Source organism: Crassostrea angulata, chromosome 2 (genome assembly GCF_025612915.1).
Source record: "Crassostrea angulata isolate pt1a10 chromosome 2, ASM2561291v2, whole genome shotgun sequence".
Taxonomy (NCBI): domain Eukaryota; kingdom Metazoa; phylum Mollusca; class Bivalvia; order Ostreida; family Ostreidae; genus Magallana; species Magallana angulata.
In genome coordinates, this window is record NC_069112.1 from 70,994,298 (window position 1) to 71,020,186 (window position 25,889).

Consider the following 25,889-nt stretch of genomic DNA (forward strand, 5'->3'; position numbering starts at 1 on the left):
ACTTGCAGAAATTCAAGGAATGTTTCTGCCATATTGTCCGGTATTTTGTCGATGATAATTCAGTTTTTAACAACCCTCTTTTTATACTCTACCAAAACTGTGAACGTGACATAGGGCATTTTAGAAAAATAAAAAAAAATAATTAATCGCGTTTTAGATCAGAAACATTTAGGGTGTGAAAGCCCAAGAGTCAGGTACTGGGGGTGGGGTATATAGAATTTATTTTGATAAAGTTCATCGCGTTTAAGATCAGAAAAAAAATTGGGGGGTTGTAAGCCCTAGAGTCAGGAACTAAGGGCGATAAAGTTTATCGCATTATAGATCAGAAACATTTGGGGTGTAAGAGCTCGAGGGCCATGCTCCCGATTGAACAATGTCAAAATTCCAGTTTAAAAACACCGCTCTATATCATGACATACCTGCGTGGTTGGATGCGCAGAAGTAGATTAACACGACCTGACCTTCTTATACTGAGTAGATGTAGATTTATTCAATCTCTATATCGATCTAAAATTTCGCATTTGACACCTGCGTTAAGATTGTGTAACTTATCCCGTCATGACCTAATATCAGTACTTATATTAACGGACAATGCGTCTTATACTAATTTGTTCAGTAATATCCCAACTTTAATAAAATTGATTATCAGAAAAACACAATTAAAATTGCATTTCGTACTTCGATCAATTAAAGAGGTGAGATAAGGTAATGTGGTTTGATCTAAATCTACCTGAATTTGATCATTTTAACGGTGTAAAATGACCTAAAATACCTTTTCATTTAAATAAGGGAATGAGGGTGATACGTAAAGAAATTAAGGTGACACAAGTACTTTCAACCGGTATACAATACATATATTGTACAAGTACAATATATGTTGTGTTAGCCGACATCATATGCTCATTTTCGGTGGGGTTTTTCATGTAAAGTGAAATGAAAGTTAGTGCTTAATTAAAAGTGTTTTTTTTTTTTATCTTAACATATGTACATAAATATTGTAATACCTATGATAATATATTATAATAATATAATAATTCTCGTGATTGTATTTTCATACTTCACTTGAAGTGTACAATGAAATATGCTTAATTCTATAAAAATCGTTATTTTAAACGAATCAACCATATACACTCTGTACCCTCAATAAGGTATTCGGAATTAATTATTGCTACCTAGTGTATGCGGGTTCTGATAACGCCTTCATCCTGATCAAAGGGGGTTTTCAAGACCGATCTACCGTGAAACCACACATTTATTAGGTGTTCTAATTTGAACGTTCTGTATTGCATCCTCGTATCTAATATCCTAGCCTCTTTTTTAAGTAATGTAGAGAAAACGTTAACCTCAATTTGCCCTGTACGTGTTAAAGAAGGAAAAATTAACCATTTGGGCTGACCTTATTGTGTTTTTAGAATGGCCACTCTCTCTTGGGCGCTCCTAGCCCAAGTCTGACATTGATATAAACAATAGTGACTTTTGATATTTACAATTAAATATTGAACAAAGTTTACTAAAAATCAATGTAAATCAATTTGATTTTTGAGCATATATCAGTCGACAGTATAGCAATAGGGGATGCTGTAAATTTGTTTGTATTATCCGGGCCGAGTCGTCTACTTTGTTACCCCCCCCCCCCCCCCCCACTTCTGCCCTCGATTATGTTGAGCGACAGAGATAGTAGAGAGTTCAAAACTCTTTTACAAACTTCATACTTTTTAAGTGAAACACATAACTATTAATAGTTGGATTATTTTATTAAAAAACTTTAGAGAGGTGCACTACATTAAAGTTTAACACATCAAATGGTTTTAAGATGTAAAAAGAATCATATTTATTATATTAACACTAGACATAATGAAGTCCTGGTATACTTATGTGTCTATTTTTTATAAGTATGGACAAGGATATGTATACTGTAAAATGTATTCGGCGTGAAATTGAAATAAAGGTTAAAAATGGGTAACCGACTCATCCGAAATAGTGGCATGATCATTATACCCCCGCAAACGAAGTTTAGGGGGGTATATTGGTTTCACCCTGTCCGTCTGTCTGTAGACGCAACCTTGTCCCCCTATAGAATTTTTTATTACTGCATGGAACAGTTTAAAAATTTGTACATATGTTGAACACCATCTGAAGATGTGAACCTGCAATTTTTTTTAAGATCAGACAAGATTTAATGATTTTAAGACAGTTTTCATTTTCCCTATTCTATATATTGTACACTAATGTTGAAAAGTAAGGGAGGTAATCCTTACAGATTTTATTAATTGATTAATAGTATAAAACACTCTAAAATATATTTATATAAATACATCCAGATGGAGGTTTTTTGTCTTTATGTCTTAATTAATGATTTTTTAAAAATTTTTTTAAGTATTCTATTAACTGACAATGCAAAGTTTTTGTTTGTCAATGATAAATTCTTAGGAGCTAATAAGAACATCAAAGACAATTTAAGTGTGGCTGAATTCATTTGTCCCAAGGGAGCCATTATCTGAGCCATGGTTCAGATGGAGCGTGTGTTTAGGGGAAATTGATAATCTGTAAAATGGGTGATGGTTTTGGGACTTTTTAAAAACTGTTTATAAAGAAGTTAAACTATTTTAAGAAGTTGTTTAAATTTATTAGTCAAGTTAATTGATGAAGTGACCCTACTGAGCATTAATTTAAATGAAATTCAAAATTACTGATATGATTGTAGTGTTTTGGCAATTTTAAAATTGTTTGTAATATTAAATTTTCTTTTTTACATATTTTTACATAGTATGGTAATTATGTAATGTTTTGGGAGTTTATTAAATTTAACAAGCTCATAAAAAAAAATCATAGTCCTATGGGATCAGTTTTCTGATATGGAGTTCCATTGTGCCATATGAGAAAGTGAGGAAATTTTGAAACAACTAATTGCATCTGTCAAGACTCTTATTAGAAAGATATTGAAAGTTTTATCAACAGAAGAACATTGCTTGGCTACCGGTATTTCCATTTACTGCAAAGGGAGGGATTATTGTCGTTTTTCTTTAAATTAATTAAATTTTTAAAAAAATGTATCATCAGATAATGTATTACTATAATAGATATGTATTTACAGTAAAATTCTGACAATTTTGATTTTAATTTTTCTTTGTAAACTAATTTTTTTTTTTTTTTACAATTCTAGAATTTTTTTTTGTATGTGTTCCAAACCTTTATTATTCAATTCAATTATTTGTCCCATTTGAAATTAGCCTTGCGGGGGTATTAGTCCCATTAGGACAGTTCTAGTTAACTTTTTAAGCTGGTTCTATTATGCTGATTTAATTGTTGTTTCGCTCCCACCACAGTAGTAAGGGGTACAGAGAGCAGTCAGTCTACAGTCAGGAGGATGACGTCATGGGTTTTCCCCATAAAGGTCACGAGGTCAAGGGGGGAGTCTACAGTCAAGGGGTAGTCTACAGTCAGGGGGAGTCTACGGTCAGGGGGTAGTTCACAGTCAATGACGTCAAGGGGTAGTCTACAGTCAGGGGGTAGTTCACAGTCAATGACGTCAGGGGGTACATTAATGACGAAGAGCCACAGGGGTAGTTCAAAGTAGAGGTCATACGAGGTCAAGGTGGGACTCTACAGTCAGGGGTAGTTCACAGTTAAGGACTCCAGGGTCACCCTAGTTCTCATAGCAACAGTTGAGCGATGATACCATAAATATCTACTGACAGGGTCACCTTAGTTCTCAGAGCAACAGTTGAAGGATGATACCATAAATATCAACTGTCAGGGTCACCTTAGTTCACATAGCAACAGTCAAGGGAGGGTTCTGAAAATTAATATCCTTTTTTTTTTGCCTGCTATAAAAAGGTCAAATTTTAAGATTCTATGCACATACATCACTTGCAATCATGAGATCCAATTCAACTGAGTAAGTAATATTTTATTATTTCTTTTACCACGAAATTATTAACACATTTGTGGATATTTTAAAGACATAAAAATTATCTCATTGTACAATAAAATATAAGATTCTGCATAATGAAAATACCTATAAAACATTCTGTTTTTTTTGAACTCATAAAAAAGATGAAAAACAGCACGTATGAGAGATAGTTACATAAATAATAGTCACAGCAATGCATGGTCTTGACGATATTGTTAGGATCCATTCACAAATTGTTAGTGTACCACAAATCAAAAATAAAAACTAGAGCGTTGTAAACTTGACCCTTTTAGCCGAGGTACCGCTATCTACTTTAGACAACTTATCTTCATAAGTTTATGATAATTTTCATTTGCTCGCAATTTACTGTCACTCTGGCCAGGAGGGTTTTTAAGAGTTCGACTTGTTCTAGCAAAACATCCTGCTTGCTCTGTTCCTACATCCTCTTCTCCAATTCACACGTCATGAATATAGCATCATAAATATAGATAAAGTTAAGACATTTTTAAGCAGACAAAAATACTTATCAAACTGAACATAAAAATGATCTACAACAAATTAGGAAAAAACAGTTGTTACACAAACTTTACTAAGTCAGTTATTATTTTGATCTTATCACAATCATCGCGAGCTCAGGATGGTATTGTTGGATTCACGGATACACACGGGCTTCAACTATAGCGTTGTAAACTTGACCCTTTTAGCCGAGGTACTGTTATCTAGTTTGTCTTTCTAAAAAGTTTATGATAATTTTCATTTGCTCGCAATCTACTGTCACTCTGGCCAGGAGGGTTTTTAAGACGTTGACTTGTTCTAGCAAGACATCCTGCTTGCTTTGTTCCTTCATCCTTTTTTCCAATTTGAGCATCTTGTCCGGATTTGTTCGCCTGTTAATGAAACAGAATCAACTTTAGTTACAGAATGTCAGATTCCACATTAAATTTATATATATCCCACATTTGGTGACAATTCTTTTGCGAGTTTTAATAACACACACCTTTTATAACATAGAATTTAGCAAAAGTAATTCAATCACATTTTATCAGAACCGTTTTGTAAATGAATTTACATCGATGGCAATCAATAAGATGATAATTCAATATTGCTATGTAAATAATGTGTTTAAACATTCATCACCTTAAAGTAGTCAGGATAGAGTCTTCAGCCTGACTAATGGTACATGTCACTGGCGCAAAGGCACTACAGTTTGAATCCAGGGCCGGCGAGTAGCTGGCAACTGGTGAAAAGGTGTCGCAGTTACCGTGACTCTCTGGTGTAGGACTTAGAGGTCTAAAGAGATCGAGAGAGAGCGTGAAAGACACTAGCTTTTTATTATGGTTAAACTAAATTATCTAACTTATTTAAACATGCTTTTTTTAAGTTCAAATTTTTAAATTTTATTTCATAAAAAATAATTAGCTTATAGTTTAGAAATTAAACAATATGAAAATGTAATGACTAAAGATCTTTTAAAAAAGTTATTAAATACACATATAACACATGTCGGTACATTACGCGTTGCACAAGAATCCAATTTTTACCTGTTTAATGACTCATTTTTCGTGCCAATTGTACTCAATGTCGAATGGTAGTCTGGAGAGGGAGGGGTTGGAATACAACTTCAATAAAAGAGTGAGAAAAAATGTGAAAATAAGATACATACACACTTACGGTTTTTTCTTTCATATTTTTAATTTTATTTTATTATCAATAAAAGGTGTAATGATACAAAATTGATTTGAAAATTTATAATGGTTTTAAAATCATTTCAATTCTAAAATAAATGTTTATAAATTTTAAGTAGAATAGTTTCGGTTTGATTTCACTTGTTCTAAAAGCAGTTATTTTTACTTTTGGGGTATAACGTCAAAATGATTGGCTTAGGGAGTCAATAAAATTTACTATGGAATGTGTAGTAAAATAAAGCGATCTTTCCGTTTTTAAAGAATTTGTAGTAAGGTAAAGAGCTACAAATCTTACAGAAAATATAAATTATTTTATAGAGACAACTGAAAGAACTAAACAAATAGAGACGACGACAACCACTCCAGTAACCACATGGCCTGAAAAACACGGTAAGAAATTTTAATAAGAAGGTCAACCGTGTTATCAAAAAAATAGGTTTACTAGAAAAAAAGTAATAATTACCATTTTGACTTTTTATACCGAATTTAATGGGGAACACACACATGTATCATTTATTGGAACTTCACTGTGGGAAATTCTTCATTTGATTAAATCACGTGACTTAAAACGTCAAAATAATTGGCCAATCGAGTCAATAGAATTTAGCATGGGATGTGTGAACTTTCATTCACTGTATTGGCCATTAAGTCACGTGACTTATAACGTCAAAATGATTGGTTTATTGAGTCAATAAAATTTACTATGGAATAGGTAGTAAAATAAAGCGATCTAGTCGATCAGCTTTCCGTTTTTACAGAATTGGTAGTAGGATAAAGAGTTACAACTCTTAAAGAACTAAACAAATAGAGACGATCACCACTCTTACAAGGACTACCCTGTCTAAAAATCATGGTAAGTTTGTTTTTTTTTTAAATGAGAGTTAAATGTAAAAATGGGTGGACACAAAGAAAATAATCTTAAAATTGATTGAACCTTTTTTAAAAAAGGGTTATAGATTATTTATTATAGGAACGACTATAAAGGATCTAAAAGAGAAGATTCTGAAGGCAATGAATTCAGCGGAGGAAACTGAATCTCTTACGGACATGGCCTTAGGTAACTACTTCACATTCATTTGAACTTCATGTTGTCTAACTATCATGCATTTTTCAGAAGTTTAATTTCATAGAGTAACTAATTATCAGTACAATTAACTGTTTAAATTAAAAAAAAAATGATCTGTTAATGTACGTTATAAATTTGTTTTTCACAGTTGTCAAATGACTAATTTTTTCTAAAAAAAATTGTAGGATTTTTAATGTGGGCGATTATGGCATCGGTTGCCGCATTCTTGGTATTACTCAAGAAATGGTTTCTCAAAAAATGCAGTGGGGAAGAGCGATCAACAAATAACCAGCCAACACAGCAGCCCACTTAGAACCCGGCCTTCTCCCCAGGACAGCTGAGCGTGATACCACTGATGGTGATGCACACACCACCATCTTCCACCATCAGTGGTTCACCGTCTAGTACTAGTGTCGCCATTACGCCAGAGATTAACCGGGAGGAGGAGGAGGAAGAGGAAGAGCCAGTAGGGCACCGAACGAGACTGTCATGGTCTAAATTTTAAACAATATTTTTTGTCAATAGTTACAAGTTGTTCTGTTGAACATTCTTCATTAATGGTAAACTGTCTTTGTTTTCAGAATTTTTTTTATGCGGCTTCATTTTCATGTTTTCTGTTTTGCATTTAGAAGTAACTTCCCTTTGACTATCTTGTTAGCAAAATAAATATTAGTTTCTTTGGTAGTGTATTCATTGTGATATTGTAATATTTACATGCAAGTATATGGAGTTATCATTAAATAAAATTATGTGATTGTGCCAACCAGGATTATTTTGAGACAAATTTCGGTCAGTAACATTTTTTTTCCACAAGAATCTGAATAACTGTTTATTTAAGAAGCTTTTGTTTTTAGTTTTGTTATCTATAAATGTCATAATGTGTAATACATAAAACTATGTATACAAAAATATTTAAAAAAACTAATCTTGCTCGTTTACATATTTTTATTATTGTCTTACAGATTTTCAGGTACTCATGGTGCTTCTCTTTTTTTAATATAATGGTGCTAACATTGAGATCATCAATGATGATGATGAAGGGAGTGAAGATGATTTTTTTTTATTTCCATTTTTGTATATGCTTGTATGTTTTTGTAAAACATAACATCTTTTTACCTGTTTACATGTTTTATACTTGTATATTTTTTTAAGAACTAAATATACTTTTCAATATCTGTCAGAGATTACTGTATATGATAGATTGTCCAGCAATAAATATATTGCTTCAAAAAAATGATTATTATATTATATAAAAAAATACATGTATACAAGGACAATAAAACATGGTAAAATTTTATTATTTATGAATATATTATTTGTTTTATTGTTGTATGTTTCTAAAATTCGTTTAACGTGTATCATTAAGGAACCTTAATAACGATATTTTTATCATGATGACTTGAGTCTTAAAAAGCTATTACTATTAGACTTCAACACATTAGGAATTTCAGTCGATAAAAATGGAAGAAAAATCGTGAAATTTGTGAAGGCAAACCAGTTTCAATGCCATTTTATAAATTAAATGCTGAATTAGTGGAAACTTAAGGCCATTTTTAAAACATTTCATAGACAGTTGGTCTGTTGAGCGCTCTATTCTATACCCTGTAACTACATGCAGATTTTGAATAAAAGTATTTAGTATATTGGTTGAAATATTTTCGGGGAGATGTCAATGGAAGGATTTGTACTGCACCTGTTTGTCAGTGAGGAAGAATTGATGGAACTAGACCGGGATATACGTCCCCTCTGGAAGGAGGGTGGAATGTAATGCGAAGTAGAAAGGTGTGAGGGATTGTTTTTCCAGAGTTATAAGGACTGCAGGAGTACCACCAAGAATGTGTCTCAGTATACAGATGTCCTGTTGAAGGGTGCCCGTATATCAGTGCTAGGACAGGTTAACCGTCATGGGAACATCAGACACAGGGGTACGGTGGAGCCTCTACCGGTTCTGGTGTCTAACACCAAGTACAGACCACCAGGAGACAGGTTAATGCCCCTCGCTCCGATGACACAGGCCAGAGACATCCACCGTAAAGAGGAAGCCAAGAAGAGAAGATTGCAGACAGACACTACTGCTGGGGAAATGCTAGAGGGGACCTCAGTAAGTAGTAAGGGGGACAGAGAGCAGTCACTCTGCAGTCAGGTGACGTCATGGGTTTTCCCCAGGGATGACGTCATGGTTTTCCCCAGGGGGTAGTCTACAGTCAAGGACACTCTACAGTCAGGATGACGTCATGGGTTTTCCCCAGGGATGACGTCATGGGTTTTCCCCAGGGATGACGTCATGATACAGTCTCGGGGGAGTTTACAGGCAGAAATGTCACACAACGTCATGGGTTTTTTCCCTAAGGGTCACACGAGGTCAAGGTGGGATATATGAGATCACAGCCAAGGGTGAGTCTACAGTCAATAACGTCATGGGTTACCTTAGTGCAAAGAGTGAGTCTACAGTCACTGACCTCATGAGATAGTTTACACAGTCAAGGGTTAGGCGTTTACAGACACACCCAATATATTATGACGTTCTATATTTTAAATGATAATCACTACGTGACATTCTATATTATGAGTGTAACGGTAACACCCACAATATTAAATGATAACAACCACTGTAACTTCAATTATAGTATGGGCGTTAACGGTTACACCCCGAGCACGATTCAGTATAAAAGCAGCAAGCGTTTTTGAGAGAAATTATTAATTAACGAGTCCTAATGCTAGAAAACTTGACAAAAGGTATGTGAACATTTGTAGAATATTTATTATTGATACTGTAGGCAATACAAAAAGATACCCAATGAATATCAACAGACAACATAAGCTTCTCCGAATACATAAAAAGATTTTGTTTCATAATAAGTTGCAAGACTTTCTGTAGTATGGTATATAATGTACACATTTTCAATAAAATACAAAACAAACTTAGAGGGATAATTATTTTAAATTATGCATTTATTATTAACATTTTTATGCTATGTTGTATACAATGTACACAATGGTGCACAACACACACGATACGTAGTCCTTTTCAATAAAATACAAAAAAAAAAAAAAACCCAGAGGGATACTCAATTGAAAATCAAAATGTATAATTCTTTAAAAAATCTTTAACATAGTCAATGAGCATCGAAGTTTGTAATAAATCGACTCTCATAGAGTCAACCAACTCACTGAGAGCATTTAATTCCCCTTGAAGAGGAAAGGCACCGCCAGCTAAACGTTGTAAAAAACCCACATTAAATCCTCGAGACGTACTGCATTCTGGCGACTGAGGAGGGGGGTTCTTAATAGTTGTTGCAGCGGTTGTAAATCCCTGAGACACACTGTATTCTGGCGACTGAGGCGAGTACGCAGGAATTGTCATGGTACATTCTGGCTCTTGAGGGGGATAGTCGGTAGTTGGCTCGACGGTCTTAACCGTAAATCCTTGAGACGTACTGCATTCGTGCGATTGAGACGAATACACAGGTATTGTCGTTGTGGTGGTCTTAAATCCCTGAGACGTGCAGTTTTCTGGCGACTGAGAGTTGTATCCAATAATTGTCGGGGTGGTCTTAAATCCCACCGAAGTTCCCAAACACCTGGAGGTTCCATCTCCCCGTATTCTCTTTTCTAATTTCTCATACTTTGATGGGTCCTCTTTTCTGAATAATTAAAAAAATTTACACTATTTTTCACGTTTTTTTTTCTTAAAGTAATTATAAATAATTAAAAGAAATATTGTAAAACACACACTCACAAAAAGCCATACGTTACCTTAGATTAAAAAAAACTAACACTAATTTTTATGTTTTCTCCTTAAGATTTAATAAAGTAAAAAAAAGATTAAAGAAAATTGTACAACAAACACACAAAAAAGCCATGCGCTACCTTAGAATGGTCAGTATGACATCTTCATCCTCCATTACACTTAGTTTTTGTAGCTTTGTTCTCCTACAGAATAACCAAATAGTTAAGAATTAACTCAAATGCTACATGAAGACCTTGCAAAAAAAAAAAGTAGGTTATTTGATAAAATACAATATATAGTAGTCAGTCTAAAACGAATTGTCTGACTATAGATTAATACTACATAAACAATTACATGGTAGTATAAATTTAACAATTAATGGTTAATTAAATAAAAAAATCATATACCTCTTGTTTAAAATGTAAGAGTCCTCCGCCTGACTTAGTTTTCTTTTAAGGGATGGGGACTCAATTTCTTCCACGTCGTCTTTGGGAGAATTCCTATAGAAATATGATTATATGTAAAGTAAACATTTTTGCTTTCTTATACATGTTATCAAAATATTATTGTGACTCGTTTTCAAAAAAAAATTATCAAATTGTATATCTCCAAAATGAAATGTTTGTAATTTTATTTTCGTAAACTTTACACTATCATTCAATGTATACATGACATTGTATATACCCTGGTTCAAAAGCAACTAGGCAAAGCTGTTTTCCTAGATCAACCCATTCCTCTTCAAAATCTCAAAATGGTCTAGCCTTTTCCTGTTCGCTTTTAATAAGAAATTAATGAAACCTTAATATTTTTTAAAACCCAAAAGTAATGTTTAAAAAGTCTGACAAAATACAATGAAGTATTTATGTAATATACATGTATTATCAAAGATGATCACAAAAGATCGAATTCTTTTTTTTGAATTAAATTTAATTTAACGCTATATTTTTCATACTTAAGGTACATATCATTAGTTTTACAAATTTTTGAAATTGAAATAGAAAAATAATAAACTTACATCATGTCCAAATACTTCTGTGCCATTATGTTGGGTTGGTAGTTATTCTGCTGATGGTAGAGTGAAGGAAACAGCTAGTATTTAAAGGTATTCGCTTTTGGGTGTGTTTATAATACGTGATTTACGATATTTTTTATGCATATAATATACATAAAAAATATCTTTTTTAAAACTACCGCTGCTTCGCGACATATCTGCGCGACACACCTTCGTGATCTGTTTAATCACTGTGTCCTTAATCAGGTGAAATCGTGTTGAAGAAATTATGTAAATTTATAATACATGTAATTGTTCTAATTTTCTACACATGTACCTTATTAAATGTGACCTTTTTGATTCAATTCATCATATTTACTCGGCTGTGTAATTATAAAGTACTTAGGTCATTGTTTTCCATATCTATACATTGTACATGTGGTATAAAACAAATTAAATATTAAGTCATGTAATTCAGCAGTAAATTATTTTTATCTACCTACATAAAAAATATTTTATATTGTGTACAACATATATATATATATATATATATATATATATATATATATATATATATATATATATATACCCCTTTACTAAGGTTAAGTGAGCCGATTTATCAACATAATAAAATTATCATTTTACAAATAGTTATAAAACAAATAAAATTATTGTAATATTCCGCTGTGAATTATTCATACCTACCGATACAAAGTAAAAATGAAATTACAAGTAGTTTGTTTTGACCAAACAGGAATAAAGTATATCGACCTTTTTTTGTTTTAAATATTTTTACTTAAAAAAAAACTACAAGAAAACTTTTCAACACTGCAGGGCATATTATTTTAAGAATTTAGCCGAGATTTAACAATCGACTTTTGATAAATGCACGAAACGTGATTTATTCGAACAATATTATGGGGATAGGATCAGAAATATATGGTTGAGAAACTGGATACTCTATAGGCGATGTTGTATCAGCTTGACATGTACATGAGGGCTATCCTCAACCAGCGCCAGCACTGTGTAGTGAAAGTAAACAATCAAAATAAGTTGATGAATTATAAAATACATTTATTATATATGATAAAGGGATGCGTACAAATGATGGGGGCTGAATGTGTGAAATTTGTGACACACACTTGTCTCATACAAAAATGTCCTATATGATTTTCGAAACCGTCTATCAAACCAGGGGCGGATCCGGAATCTGAAGTTAAAGCGGGCGCCAGTTTTAGGCAAGGGGTCTGAACAGCCCTGGTTGGGGCCCAGGGGGTGATTTTTAATTATTTTTTTAAACGTTTGTAAATATAAGACCTTCAAAATCACAGTAAATTAAACTCCTGTCATGCAGAAATATAAGAAACATATCTTTTTACTTTTTTTCTTACGAATGGCTGTAAATTTTTTAGCAGTTAGATTTACGCCAATTATGGCTTTAACTAAGAAAAAAAAATCAAATCACTTCCCAGTTAACATATCACTTTTCAGTTAAAGTTCTGTTTGGCAAATTTAAAAACAACTTAATTTAATTTATAATCTGGGTCACTCATCAAGTGTAAAAAAAAAGTGGCGCGCCACTCTCTAAATGCGTCCATTTTCCTAATAAGGTTACATTTTGATCACATGATGATGATCCGGGTACGAAGCTCGTGCAACTTTCGCGGCATTGGAAAGTTGGATAGCAATGGAGAAAGCCGTGAGAATCGTCGTCTGGTTATTATTTCCATTAGGCCAAGTTTTAACATGTCATCTGTGTCCTGGTATACATGGTATCTACTCTTGTACATCTGCGGGTACATCGGGATGCGTGCGATTAATAAAGAACGAACTGAAACCTGTGCATGTGAGGGAAATACGGGTGTTTAGCTGCGACGTAAGGATTGTCGGATCGGACGTCCGTCCCATCAGAATGCCTCGAATAAGAGACAGAAACGGCAAAACCTGCCCTCGTGAGTATTTTTTTAAATATATCATTTTCTTTAAGATGCTGCATGCTTTTACTTATGAATGATAAAAGTTGGAAGGCACCGTGGGAAAGAGACTTATCACGTGACGAATTTAGGCCAATAGATATGAATGAAATTTTACTATGGAATGTGGGGGCTATCTCATAAGTCTATTTCCGGTAGTTGCCTTGTGTGTCGTAACGTAACAGTACCCATTATTGCCGATTTCATAATATTGCCGAAAAACTCGGTAACGATTTGGTGTCATTGAATTTTGATCATGAATATTATATATAAATTATGGAATTTTTTTTGATACATTAAAGCTGAACACCGCTCGTAAATAGGCACCGTCACACAGATACCTGGTATATAAACAAAATGGCAGATACTTTTATTCCTTGTGACTTGGATACCAACAAACGTGTTTTCATTGGTTTCAAATTTTATTTGTTAATGTAATGAATTTTTAAAAAATAAAAATGGTGTTTAAAAAGGTAAGAATATTATTTTTCCAAAAACTTTTGTTGATTCAACACACAAAAAAGATAAAAGGTAGAAGGTATTATGCCAGTCCTAAATAGATGTATTTATTAGTCAGTCAGTTTAGAACAAGTAAACGGCAATGGTGGTAGGGGATAGTTTCGAAGGAAAGGCCCGGAAGGCCCGGTCAAAATTTTGAAATAAAGGGATAAATTGATGTTTTGCTGGTTATTTGAGGGGTATAAATTGCTAGAATATTTATTGCATTCATTCTGTGGATAAAGGAGCTCATGTCAATTTCATTGATATATGACACTTTAATACTGGTAGCACTTTGTATCAGATATAGAATCAAAAAGTGACTGTGGCCAAAATTTTCTATACATGTCTTATATAAATTTATCGACGATATCGACATCGATATCGAATTTTGAAAAAGGATAAACCAATTATGATGCCGATATCGACCGCAACATAGCGATATCGACATCGCTTTCGACATACACTGATGAAGTTGCAAAATCAATTTCATTGTCGATATCGACGATATCCTTTACAAAATGACGATATCGATATCGACACTAATAAATTTAAAGGCTAACTATTCACGAAACGAAACGTACCGTTCACAAAGCGTACCGTACCGTTCACTAAACAACACGTACCCTTCACAAAGCAAACCGTACCGTTCACAAAGCGTACCGTACCGTGCAAAAAGCTTGCAAGATAATTTATGCAAGACCCTCCTCCAGACGGACATTAAAGCGTACCGTACCGTACAGTAAGAGTGCAACTTCCGTATACGGCTTATTGACCTAATGTCTTTCGGTGAATACGGACGGTGATTATCGCTGACCAGTTAAGTTCAATATTTTGCTAGATTTTTCTACGGGATTAATAAACACATACTAAGATTGAATGCTGTAATTCTTACATGTTTTAAAACAGTTACAAAATACTTTATTTCCTTTCTGACCGTAATCATCTCAAAACTTGCATCGCCGATTTCTTAAACATTGTAAACTATTAATGTTCACACAATTCGTGGTTATAATTTTTCAAATTATTTTTATGAAATTTTTGAAACATTGGGTACATACTCGGCTTTACATAGCTTTAAGTGATTCTCAGGAGAGAGAGATGAATGAGAGAGAGATCTCGTTACCTGAGACGTTAAAAAAATAGCGTATGTTTAGAAATAAATACATTATGGCTAAACAAGGGTTGAATATTATAATATATAATTTTATATCCTTTTCAAATTAAAAAAATCAATGCCGACTTAAGTTACGCGGACATTTTGATTTAGTAATTAATCTACAGCTAAACTTTAAACCAAATAAAAATGAAAAAATAAAACATTTCAGATCATGTTTTTAAATATATGTGAATGTGCTTTAGTAAATGACAACAACATGACTCAAGTGATTTGTACTTACGCTATTTATGTAGCAATAAATAAACAAAAGATCACTCTTACATATGTATATGATATATCATAGATACTATCATATATCATACAATCATAGATATATCATAGATACATGTACTAGCTGAATCGATATCATGGTTTCCGCATTGCGGAAACTATACATGAAACTTTAACTTCAAGTTTCAGCAAGGTTTCCATATAGTTTGAGTTTTGCTGAAACTATTTTTCTGAAACTATTGTTGATGAAAATATTTGCGCACAGAAAGAAGTATATCAAATTTTAAATGTATAAATAAATCAGTAATAATTGACAAAGGGTGTTTTGTAGCGAAGAAAAAGATTAAAGTTTCTGATGGTAATACAGACATTCATGGCAGAAAAAGATACTATCAACTTTTGGGGAATGTTTTGTCATCGACAATCCTTTTAACACATCGAAATATAAACTTCCTCTGTATGAGCGTTGGTTATATTCCCATCGATATCATTATAACAGATGAGGAAACCGAAAAAGACATTTTCGATGGCCTTACTATTCTTAAATCATGAAATGCGCAGTGGAACCCGTCCTCTATTGTCAGTGATTGTGACATCGCAAGGAGCAATGCCTTACAAAAAATGTCTCCAGGTACTGTGTATCATTTTAGAATGTTTTAACTGTATTCAATGTAATTTCATTTTTATAAACCTTTTCAACCTTCTGAAATCAATTTCTCTTTGATGAAATTTTTTGTGTTTCAAAAGACTCTAAAAAACTGTTTTAAATTATTCAGCCAATCGCGTAAGCCCGTACTTACTTCAATTGGGATAAGATCCAACATGGCCAAATACACAAAAACCATCTGCGATAAGTTTTCTTTGGTCGAATCAAAGCCGTTTCAGAAAGAAACACTTAACGCTCTTTTATCTAAAAAGGATGTACATTTAAGTGTGTTATTATTTTAATACTAAACATTAAATACTTTTTTAGAAAGTCCTGACCTCAATCCTTTAGAAAAAGGTGTGGATAGAACTTAAAAGATGCGTCGCCAGGGTCGCGCCGAAAACGAAGCAAGAGCGTCAAGACTGTATCTTAGGATTCTGGAGTTCCGATGTGACACCAGAGAAATGCGCAACCTACATTGACCATGTTTATAAGGTGGCCATGGTGTGTGTTCTTATGAAGGGAAATGCTACTGGTGACGTTCCTGGTAAATTGTTTACACAGATATCGCGAATGAATAGTTGTGTATATTTAAATGAATATTTAACGACTGATCCAAAAGTTCGTGCGAGATCCAACGCTGTAATTGATTGACTGTGACATTAACGTGTGCGCTACAGAAGATGTGCATCACTGTTTATTTGGGAATTGAACAATTTGGACGAACGACAAAAATTGTAATTTTCGGAAGTTTTCAAATATTTTTTACTGTAAATGTGGCTATGTGCTGCTTTAAAATAGAAATATGTATAAAAGTGTATAACAACTGAAAAAGCAATAATACATACTTTGCATAGTTTTTAATTTAAATACGTTTACGACAAATTTTATGAATGTATTTATGCTCTCGAGCGCTAGCAACTACGTTAGTTATTTTCACTGGAATATGCATGCTCGACTCCATAGAAGGGGATTCTGGGTATACTGTACCACTGTAGATAAACTGTACCATTTGAATTTCGTTTTATCATCTTCACATGAAGTTTTTTGTTTTATTGTAAATGTCAAAAAGTAACAGTAGCTTAGGTCTCATAATGAAAGTTATTTTTACTATTATAATGAATAGTTAGCTGTATCTTAAATTTCTTCAAGCTCGGAAAACAACTTTGGATATGTTTTCCGAGCTTTCCGGAAAGGCCAGAGAAGATACGATTCTTACAAAACAGTACAAATGGTTCTTGAAAATTTTCACCTCGAAATTGAAATTAAAGTAGATGCATAATGATTAAGGCACAGTCAATGAGCCATGCCATTGCTGATGTGAAGCCTATTCTAAATTCAGACCCACTCCAGCACAATTCCGGTACACCACTGTGCCTTCCTATTGTTAATTCATCGCTTCAGAAATTTAAACCTACGTTTTAGAAATCTGTTTTTGTGTTTTACGATGGCTTTAGCGCTAGATCACCACTTTCATTACGTGGATTCAAGAACAAGCTAGCTTTTTACAACTAAGAAAAGTCTGGTTAAGTCGTGCATATATTAGTCGGTCAGTTAAGAACGTGAAGTCAATTAAACAGGTCACAAATCAGATGATACCACGAACGAGAAGCCTTTTTAACAAATCAGCACTAGTAAGTATTTTATTAAATACATCGTTATTTTTTTTTTTGGATTCGTCACCCAATATTAAGATTGACAGCTATATATGACGGAACAAACACACGAGAATATAAAAAGTATCTAAAGAATTTTTTCAGTAAATGTACAGATTTTCATTAAAAAAATGTTTTAAAGAGTTAAATTGCTCTGTCTGACATCGCCATTAACTCTTCAATGTCATTGTAATCTCGATACGAATATGGTCGATGGATTTGGCGGATATTGAGTTCAATCGTTTCTGCGAATTTCAACGACAATTTCAAATTCAGCAAACTAAAATAATATTATCAATGACCATAAGTGCAAAACCAAGTGCAAAAAAAGGTATAAAAAAACCCGACTAAAGATATTTAAATACAAATCAAATACATAAAGTAAAACCATCAGACATAAATGTAAAACAAACATACATCAACATGAAACAGCTGAGACACAAATATACGCCAGATGGCGTTTTATTGGGGGGGGGGGGGGGGCAATATGCGTCATCGATTATTCTGTTCTACGTAAGAAAGCGCAAAAGCCTCGGATTAGCCGATAATTTTTTAAAGTATTTCACAGATGCATACTAATTTCTAAGGTTGCATGATGAAAATAATTAAGGCCAAAATGATTGACAACATAGGACTACTCGTATGTACTCCTAGGTCTACTCGTATATACTCCTAGGTCTACTCGTATATACTCCGGACTGACTGGGCGTCCGTAACGGACCATCTTTTATCACTGTTAGATATGTATTATGTTACATATGTTTGATTTGAAAGCAATGCTTAAATGTTTGATTTATTTGGTTATTTGAAACTTAATGGCATACGTGTATTTCTATTAGTTTTGATGAATTAACCTGTTTTTATTCTGTACAAATTCATATTATTCAGGTAAATGTTACCCCCTACTTTGGCCGCGTCCTACATCTCTCGCACCAGAACCTTTAAATTTTTTGGTAATGGCCCTTTTAGAGTCTACTTTTCTGATTTCTGGTTTTTCCATCCTTTTGAACTGAGCTCCTAGAAATACTTTTACATACTTCTGCTCAAATATCTTTAAAAAATGTTAGTGAATGCAATGCACTTCCTACCTTCATTCTTTCATAGAATGCTCTCTTTTTATACCCCCGCTCCGAAGGAGGGGGGTATACTATTTTACCCTTGTGTGTTCGTCCGTAACTAAAATTTCTGTCGCTTTTATCTCAGCAACTATTCATCGCAGATGCTTGAAATTTTTACAGTGTTTGTTAAGGCATGGCATATCGCGGGATATGTTTTTGTATTAATCGGACGTAAACTTCCTGTTAAATGACGACTTTGCTTATTTTTTAACAAAAAATTTCAAACAAATTTTCGTCAAAGATTTCTCAGCAACTATTTATCGCAGATGAGTGAAATTTATACACAATATTTGTATAGGCATGCCATATGGTGGGATATATGTTTGTACCAATCAGACATCAACTTCCTGTTAAATGACGACTTTGTTTATTTTTAGCAAAAAATTTCAAACAAATGTTTGTCAAAGAATTCTTAGCAACTATTTATCGCAGATGCTTGAAATTTTTACACAGTATTTGTATAGGCATGCTATATCGTGGGATGTATTTTTGTACCGGGCGTCAACTTCCTGTTTAATGAGTACTTTGTTTATTTTAGCCAAATTTTTCAAACAAATTTTCCTCAAAGATTTCTCAGCAGCTATTTATCGCAGATGCTTGAAATTTTAACACATGTTTAGGCATGCCATATTGTGGGATATATTTCTGTACCAATCGGATGCCAGCTTTCTGTTAAATGTCGACTTTGCTTATTTTGCATATTCACATCAGAGCAAGGGTATCACTAGTGAGCATTGGCTCACAGATATCTTGTTGGTCTAGCAAACTGTCGTTTTGTTGCAAGACAGCCTTTGTCGTTTCGTAATAGTATCTGTTTAAAGGTCTTACGTTCTCAAGTATAAAACAGGTTATGATGTAATGATTATAGAGAAATATATTTTAACCTATATGAACGACTTTCCATGGACGTTTGTGTTTCAACCTTTGACGAACCATATGATGTGGTTTAACATCGCCTCAATTTCATGTTCCCAATGACTGTAAAATGTCAAAAAAAACCTACATTTTAACTGCAATCTGAACTCATTGGCGAAGGCAAAAATTGAAACTTGGACACCAAATAATAGCGCCCTTGAAGCATTCGTAAAAAATACATAAAATTTGATTTCTTTGAATATGCAGATAACATTTTACGAAAATTTAACTGGAAAAACCCCTCTTCACTCCATGTGAGTACCCATGTGAACTATCAATCTGCAGAATAAATGTGAATTTAATTGCAGAGATAAAATTAATTTAACTAAAAATGACTTGATTTGTACTTTTAATGAACAGGCATTCTGAGAGTATTGTATAATGAATACACACCCCGACCGGATTGTATTTTATGAAAGCTTCTAAGTACAGTAAAACACGCTTAAAACGAAGTCCCAGGGACGGGCAATTTAACTTCGTTTTATGCGTAATTCGTTATATCCGTCAAGTTAACAACAGGAAATAGAGACTTAGGGAATAAAATTCACTTCGCTGTTAGCGTCAATTCATTATAAGCGTGTTCGATATAACCGTGTTTTATTGTATAAATCTATTTCAGAACGATTAGAAACGATATGGTGTGCTTTAATTGGTTAAAAGAACAGAGGAGATTCAAACTATGCAGTTATTATATAGAATTTAAAAAGGATTTGGGCAAATGTAGCGCCGTCGAGCGGTTACGGCATAATAAATTAATATAACTGTGATAAATCCTTCCTTTGAGTATAATTCCTGAGTGAAAAATCCAAGTTGTGTTTTACAATTTATTTACATTATCTCCAAATTTAATATCGTCACAAAATAAATCCAAGAAGAAGCACTGACTATATCTACGACAACAATAACAACTCTAACTACCTAACTGCTCTAACTATACTAACTGCAAAGTTCTGTGACCCTCGCACCCTTATATACACTTAGGGTTGCTCATTAAGAGCAGCCGCCTTAATGAGGTCACATTATATAATAACGGTACATCGGTTGCTCTTTGGGAGCAACGGGTAGATAACTAAACATATGAAATAAAATGATGATATATTAAAATATTTAAACTGAATATAATTTATCACAGGATGAATGACCATCTTTAAGTCCTCCTTAAAGATAGCTTAAAGGTGTTTAAAGGTAGCTTAAAGACGATCTTTAAGCCACCTTTAAGCTATAAGTATTGCTTAAAGAAAGCGTAAAGATGGCTTAAAGGCAGCTTAAAGACCATCTTTAAGCTACCTTTAAGCCACCTTTAAGGACAACTTATAGGTCCTTAATGTCCAAACTTCTTTAAGCCACCTTTAAGCTACCTTTAAGCCACCTTTAAGCCATTAAAAAAAAATTAATTCAATATTGTGCTTAATTTCCAACAAAATGTATTAACTTTATGAAAGAAAAGGTATTAAAACGGTCTTTGTTCTAGAAAGAAAAATGAAAAAAAAAACACAAAAAAAACCGGGCACGGCGAGATTTGAACCCGGGACCCTTAGCTTACTAGCATCACCACACATCCTCTGCGCCACGGCAACTTACATATATATGAGCGTTTTTATATCCTATATATCAGTGGATATTGTATCACTGTATTGAATGTGTTTACTTGAAAAGATTTTGACAAACCATTCAGTTTGTAACAATCAATTATATCTAATTTATAAATTAAATAAAATAAAAATGTAAGAAAGAAAATGAAATCATTTCTTTTATTAAATGCATTGATACTATTAGGGTATTTGTTCAATTTCCCGCAATTTCCCGGTTTTCATGATCGCGGCGCCGTTCCAATATGTTTAAATATTTACATGTAATTGTATGTACATGATTTATAAACTATCAATTCTATAACAAACAAAATAACCAATTACCGGTGACGTATTTACTGCATGTGGCAATTGCAAATGACTTGTACATACAATTGTATGATGTGCCAGGCCGGGTATATTTGACATTTTTACCCTTATACATATATTTAAATAATCAACCCCTATTTATGATCACCGGTACATTAATTAATGAGCCTCAAGATTTTACTCTTACATACATGTATCGTTAATTTGTAGACGTAACATCTTTGAAACCCAGATCTAAGAAATAATACTTTGAAAACAAGTTGCTGTCCTTTAAAAAAGGACTACAATACGTGGACCATTGGCATGTTTTTAATATAAGAAACTAATTAAGAATTTTTTGTGAAACACTTATGCCCCCTGCCTTACAATATCTGCGAAGAAAGTGAAAAGCTGTCAATGTGACAGCAAACCGGGTTTTCTATCCATAAACCATGTCAACTCTCAATTAATAAACACTAATCTACCTACCGTATCCAATGAAATGGAGTACGATAAATGCAATATTTTGCCAAAAGAAGACTAAGTTAAGAAAGTGGTATTTTTTCATAAATTATCAGAAATCAAAATCCTAGCAATAAGCAAACCTCTGATATATATATATATATATATATATATATATATATATATATATATATATATATATATATATATATATATATATATATGTACAATTGATCTGCAAAAGAACAACTCCTTATTTTGAAAACTGTAAGAGTAGTTGTTCCATTGTACAATGTAATCTCAGCGAGATTCGTCGAGACTGAAAAATTTCAGTCTCTTCCGAATCTCAGACCAGTGCCACACAAAGTGATTCGGGAAAATTTGCACCAACTTCGGCCGGTTGTTATGTTAGAAATACGCTGAATTAAATCATCTGCTCGCTTCAACTTTTTACTTTGAACATCCCTTTAACTCCCTATCAACATAAAATGTTAGGTTCCTACCGTTAAAAGATTTATATCCCACAAAATATGAACTTGTTTATTTTTCAATTCATTTCCACACTCATTCACATCTCCAATGCTGAAGAGTTCCAGTCAAGGTCACAAATAGCCTGTTTCAGAATATGTCGTACTCAAAGGTTTCAACCTTATCATTTTATAAATATTTCATTATAAAATTAAAAGGTTTAGTTATAAATACCGGATATTTCCTTTTTATATATTATAAAATCCATATTTTATTTTTTTTGCAAATAACTTGACATCTAAATGCATTTATAAAGTTTTTGTTTGCCCTTTTATAGTTTTCTATGTAAAACTATGAATACGACATATTTTGAAACAGTCTATTTGTGACCTTGACTGGAACTCTTCAGCATTGGAGATGTGAATGAGTGTGGAAAGGAATTGAAAAATAAACAAGTTCATATTTTGTGGGATATAAATCTTTTAACGGTAGGAACCTAACATTTTATGTTGATAGGGAGTTAAAGGGATGTTCAAAGTAAAAAGTTGAAGCGAGCAGATGATTTAATTCAGCGTATTTCTAACATAACAACCGGCCGAAGTTGGTGCAAATTTTCCCGAATCACTTTGTGTGGCACTGGTCTGAGATTCGGAAGAGACGTCCGTCAAAAATTTTTCAGTCTCGACGAATCTCGCTGAGATTATGTACAATGAGGCTACCCTATATGCAATATTTTGCCAAAAAATGAATAAGTTGACTGTTCAAAAGGCGGTATTTTTCATAAATAATCAGAAATTAAATCCTAGCAATATGCACACCTCTGATATATGTGCAATTAATCTGCAAAGAACAACAATATTCTTTTGGCAGCCGCCCGCCCGCCATTTTCATAATTTTAATAACCCGATTTTATGTTGGAAAATCCGACTAAAAATGAACAGAAACTGCAAATCATTTGAATTTGTCCAAGGCACATTACTCTGTCAAAAATTGTTAGATTGTACCCAAAATAAAACTTGACCTATATACTTTACATGCAAGATAAATCTGTCTACCAAATTATATTTCAATACGTGCAACGTCTGTGAAGATGAACGGATACTGCAAACCAATTGGAATATTTCTTTGTCCAAGGGGTATATAACTCTGTCGAAAAACATATAACTTAATTGGAATTGTTTTTTCACGTTCAGGGTCTTTCAGAAAAGCAAAAACACATCTCTGTGAACAGGCACAGAAGGCTATGCATGGGGTCATTAGGAACATAAGGCAATTTAATTTACCTGTCGAGTGTCAGTTAGACCTTTTCGATAAAGTAGTAATGCCGGTATTATTATACGGATGTGAAGTATGGGGCTTTGAAAATATAGAAACTATAGAACGTATTCATTTGAAATTTTTGAAACATATACTGAATTTAAAAAGCTGTACCCCATCATACATGGTTTATGGAGAAACCGGAAGGTTTCCGTTATCTGTTAATATATATACTAGAATGGTTTCATACTGGGCAAAATTGTTCACCGGGCCAGAAAATAAAATTGTTCGTATACTTTACAAATACTTATTGAATCAATATAATAATGACTTTTCTAAAAACCCATGGATTGATTGTATACATTCTATTTTTAATAAGTGTGGTTTTTCAAACATTTGGAATGAACAATGTACTGTAAATGTTAATTGGATTACAAATGCTGTCAAGCAAAGGCTTAAAGACCAGTTTGTGCAGAAATGGTCGGCTGATATTGCAAATTCTTCAAAAGGTCATATATATAGAACTTTCAAATTTATTTTTGGATATGAAAAATATTTGAGTATTCTGCCATCAAAACTTCGAAAAATTCTTGTTAAATTCCGTACGTCGAATCACCGACTTCCTGTAGAAACTGGTAGATGGTTAGGCATTCCTCTTAATGAAAGATGGTGCACATTATGTAATAAAAATCAAATAGCCGATGAAAAGCACTTTATATTAGAATGTAATGCTCTTTCATGTATTAGACAAAAATACTTGGAACCTAGATTTTGTGTAAGACCAAACACTTTTAAATTTTGTGAATTATTGTCTACTTTAAAACTTAAAAAACTCTGTTTATTTATAAATGAAATTTTTGAATCAGTCTGTCCTCCTTGAACATTTGTACTTTTTTCTCATATTTTTTTTTCTTTTTAATTTGTACTGTACACGTACCTCTGACTCTATACATACATTTGTAAATATTTATATATATATATATATATATATATATATATATATATATGTACCTCATGTACCGTCATGTTGACGGTTTGAGTGAAATAAATTGAATTGAAATTGAATTGAATTGAATTAAGGTGGAATAACACATCGTCACAAAATGGCTGACCGCTGATCGAAACGACATTTCGTTTTATGAAAACGATTTTATGGACTAAAACATGTTGCTTACTCTATAGCCCAGTGGATAAAGTGTTGGACTTGTGATCCGTACATCCGGAGTTCGAATCCCGCAGGGCCTTTTGTTGTTACTTACTGGAATAATTATTTTAGATATTCATTTTTTACACCTTAACTGCAAATTGCTCACTTATTTGACATTTGTACAGCTTATATATGATTATATCTTTCATTATCAAAATATTTCCTGTTAATTTGAGGGAATTTTTCCAGGTGCGTTATTCCACCTTAATCAAATCCATAATCGAATTTGACGTAGATATTATTATGGTAAATCTGTATACCAAATTTTATTTCAATATGCACAACCGCTGCAAAGAAAAGGAACGAAAATTGTTGGGTGACCAACCGACCGAGAAACAGATAGACAGCAGCAAAGCAATACATTCTTTCTTCAAAGGAGGGGGGGGGGGGGTAATGATAGTCCCCCTCCCAGTTGTTGTGCAATATATTAATTTGAAAATTGCACAAATTTCTTGTTTATTTTTAATAATTTTCTAATTTTTCATACACAATATTATAAACCATAATAATGAACATCAAAGGAATAGCAATGTTCATTCTCATTTTTGTGAATTGAGTGACATTTCTGTTAATTTTCAGTTAACTTGCTGATGTTCTGATATGAACCTGACGAACAGACTTCTTTCATGTTGCTATTCATTTCAATATCTCCTGATAATGATATTATACTGCATAATAGAGGAAAAAAATTAAATAAAACTAATTGTACTTTATTAAGAAAACTTAAAAACTTGATTGTGAACTACACACAATAAGAAAAAAAACATTTGTTATAGTTTGCATATCAATCATATTAGATAATAAACAGCGATTACTACACTGAAAAAAAAAGTACACTCAGTACATGTATATCAATTGTAATCAAGTTGAATGTTGATACAACTCTTTTGCGTGTTTGTGAACAAAAAACAAAACAATAATGATATTTTTCCAAAGTTCATAGTGGTATAATATCAACTGAATATAAAAAAAAGAACTGTGCAAGTCACTGAACAAATTTGATACTTGTTACAGCTGTTGCAGTGCAGTTGAATGTTT

The 25,889-nt window shown here is 33.0% G+C and overlaps 2 pseudogenes; both read right to left on the reverse strand.

Annotated features, from left to right (window-relative positions):
* Positions 1–3,963: 3,963 nt before the first annotated feature.
* LOC128174816 (uncharacterized) lies at positions 3,964–7,084 on the reverse strand (annotated as a pseudogene).
* Positions 7,085–7,992: 908 nt separating this feature from the next.
* Positions 7,993–11,435, reverse strand: LOC128174818 (uncharacterized; annotated as a pseudogene).
* Between the last annotated feature and the right edge of the window lie 14,454 nt (positions 11,436–25,889).